The sequence below is a fragment of the Amblyomma maculatum genome, chromosome 5 (assembly GCF_055883805.1).
Source record: "Amblyomma maculatum isolate TAMU_Amacu chromosome 5, ASM5588380v1, whole genome shotgun sequence".
Taxonomy (NCBI): Eukaryota; Metazoa; Arthropoda; class Arachnida; order Ixodida; family Ixodidae; genus Amblyomma; species Amblyomma maculatum.
Genome location: NC_139348.1, coordinates 22464707 through 22468279, shown reverse-complemented (window position 1 = coordinate 22468279; position 3573 = coordinate 22464707). Strand labels below are relative to the sequence as shown.

At 44.2% G+C, this 3573-nt stretch overlaps 1 pseudogene; it reads right to left on the bottom strand.

The window, feature by feature from the left end:
* Positions 1 to 330: 330 nt before the first annotated feature.
* LOC146187854 (uncharacterized) lies at positions 331 to 1245 on the bottom strand (annotated as a pseudogene).
* Between the last annotated feature and the right edge of the window lie 2328 nt (positions 1246 to 3573).

Genomic DNA, 3573 nt, shown 5'->3' with positions numbered 1-3573 from the left:
CTGCTAGGAGGCCTGTAGCAAACGCCTATCACAACTTACTTTGGTGAGGCATGACACAAGACCCATAATATTTCAATATCCGATGAAATGTGAATGGCCGTGCATGATAGCTCCTGTGCAGTCGCAATAAGCACCCCCCCTCCCCTTCTATCTGGACGATCTTTACGGAAAACACGGAATTTGGGCAAGTCGGCAAGGACTTCACTATCAGAAACGTCACTACTCAGCCACGTTTCTGTCAAGATTAGTAGGTTGCTGGAGGATGATGTGACGATATTGGAAATAATGTCGCGCTTTCAAATCAAAATTCGGATGTTAGTAAAGATCGCTGACAATGAAAGTGCTTGTTGTGCATGTTTAGAACAGCCTGTCGATTGGTGATGAGGTGGTTGCTATTTTACCTCTTTTACGGTTTGTGAGGATTCATCGAACGTGTATCGTTTGGGACCAATGTGTAAAGTTTTGAAGCGCAAGGAGAACTTGTCGGTTACCGATCTGGCAAAGGCTACAAGATGTTTGCGAGCGTTACGTACAGGAAGGGAAAAATCTTCGCCAATATTGTAGTCAGTGCCTTTTCTTTTGGTACCTAAGGAAAGGATGTTTTTTTTTTTTGTTTTGGATGAGGTGAATTTCACGATAATCGGCCTTTACGATCAGTGGAGTGGCGTCCAAGGCGGTGAGCACGCTCGATTAGATTAGGTTCGATGGCAAAATCTAGTTGGGTGGAGCAATGGCGAATGACTGTTTCTTCCGAGTCTGCATATGTTTCGGCGGTGTTAGTGTCGGGTATGTTGTAAAATATGAGGTTGTTGCGACGAGAGCGATTTTCAGCATCGTCCATACGTGCTTCCAGCTTGTCAATCTTGCAGGTAAGTTCAGAGTTTTCAGGGCGTCTATTTCGGAATGGAGAGTGGAAAGTGAAGCGTAGTGTGATTCCAGAGCGTCCATGCGTTTATTTAAGTCACTTAAGGTTGTTTCAGTAGTCTTCAGTTGTATTTTAATGTCCTGTAGATCGCAGATTACTGTAGCTTGGCCGGCAGTTAGTTTCTGGAGCTCGGAAAGTACGCTGTCGGTATGGTCGGGGCCGGGGTTAGTTTCAACATCCCCTGACAATAGCAAGAGAAGGCGGATAACACGCAAACATTCGGCAACAATATCACAGCAGCACTGAGGGCTCGGCAGCTGCATTAAGAAGTAGTTACTGTTCTTTTTAGCAAATAGGGAAAACTTATTACTAACCTGCATTGTGAAAAGCAGAGGATTAGTAGACTGCGCTGTCGCACAGCTACCGAGCCCACAGAGCGGCGGCGATGACAGCATGCTCTTTATAAAGATCAGATGTGCTGATGTTCCTGGTGATGGGACTGGCCAATGAAGATCCTCGATGACGTACTCTGGCGGCGGTGAAGGCAGGTGCAACAATGGTGATCGCGCAGGTTGACAAAAAATTTCATCTTCATGGCGCATCAGGGTCACGGGAGAGACGGACGTGCAGGCTACAGACGGCACAGCGGCGAGAAGCAGGTGAAGTGCGACGGTAAATACCTGCATTGTGAAAAGCAGAGGATTAGTAGACTGCGCTGTCGCACAGCTACCGAGCCCACCCTTAATCTTCTTTATGATTTTATTGCTAGCTGGAATTATCACATTCATCGGGAAGCCCGCTAACCTTAACCTTTGGACCTGTTGTTTGAAACTACTATCTATGGCATGAACACATGATTTTGTAACCGCAGAACTCAAACAAGACACTGCAAGCCACATTTTACTATCTTCGAATGACCTGAATGGTAACTAAGCAAGGGCTTCTCTGACCGCTGTAAAAAAGACCAACAAACATGATCCAACTTTTTTTCCAATCTTATATCCAAAAATTGAAGCTGATTTCCCTCCGGTTATTCAAACGTAAATTTCAATCCATACCCACAGTCTACAAATGTTTTTAAAACCATATCCACTTGACTCTTGAAGTCCTGAGCTTCAACAAAAACCAGATAATCGTCTACATATCGGAAGACGTTTTTTACATAGTTACCTAATTTGTCATTAATGGATCTGTCCACGTAAGAAAGAAATATGTTGCTAAGAATTGGAGCCACTTTTGAGCCAATACACACCCCAGATTTTTGTATAAATAGTCTGCCCTCCCATTCAACAAATGTGGATTTAAGATAAAAAGACAAAAGCTCTAAAAAGGAGCCAACCGATACACCGCACTTTGAAATGAATGCCCCTTCATCATTTTCCTCTTCTATACATTTTTTAACACACTGGAGGAGCCTACTATGCGATAATAAATAGAATAAATCCTGCACATCAATACTGAACATGCCACACACACCAGGATTACTGCATTTCAAAAATTCTACAACTGCCACTGAATTAGGAACGAGAAATGGGTCTACTACGGAAAGCGAACATAAATCACTTTGCAAAAAACTTGAGACAACATGTTGCCAGGTTCCCCGTTCAGTAACAATGGAACGAAAGGGAATGTCAATTTTAAGTGTTTTAGCAGAAAAAGATAAGTCTAAAAAATTTCCCTTCGTCTTTTTAATGGAGGTGTGCAATCTGTCTAACTTCATTTCTCCTAATAGCCTCAACGCCTCAGTTTTTTGTTTCACGGCACTGGTGCGCACAGACTTAAAATTCTTGGTGATCGAATCCATAGCGTTATCACGGAAAAGATTCTCTGGGAGCGTAACAAAATAACCTTCTTTATCCGAAACAACCACACGCATTTTTGCGGACGTCAGGAATTCGATCAATGGAGCATAGCCCCACCTTCTGATAGGCCCTCCGTCACACTTCTTGAGGGCATCAACACATTCTACAACGCACCTGGGTTGATCTTCTTTCCGGGCTTGACGCGCAATAGTCCTACCAAGAGAAAGTTTTTCTTCTTTTCCCAACGAAAGCTGCACACCGAATTTCGGACCCAACTTGAGGATCTCCTGAAACTTCTTTGGCAGAGATAGGAGCAGGTCGTCGACACAGAGACGCAGCTCAAGGGCCAACTCTAACTCCGGAGAAGAAGGAAGACCTGCCAAACATTTGGCATGGAAGACGCCACTTACAGACGTCAAACAACGCCGAGCACCCGACCCACAGGTAAGGGAGCTGGCAGAGTTAGACCGACAACTGCAACAACAGTTAGCTGAGTCTAACGAAAAAATCAAACTGCTAGAAACTGAAAATGCGCAATCAAAAAATGCGAAGTCGTTTGTGGCTTGCACTCGCGTTGAAGTCATCCGCAATGAGGACATGGAAGTAGATCAAAACCGCCGTAACAAACGAAAAGTACCTTTGGTACCGCGGCCAGATACAGAGGACGTAGAGAGTAATTATGAAGAGAGATTTGCAAAAATAGACCAATGACTCGCCAAGGTGGAGGATACTATCCAGAAATTAATACCACAGCTTAACAAAGTAACTGACACAACGGCAAAGTTTCCAACTACTTTTGAAACTGTCCTAGCTAAACTCGACACGCTTATAACCAGGGTTGACGCACTAGCATCCCCTAGTAACCTGATCATGACATCTCCAACGCCAAATGCAGACTCTTTGCCT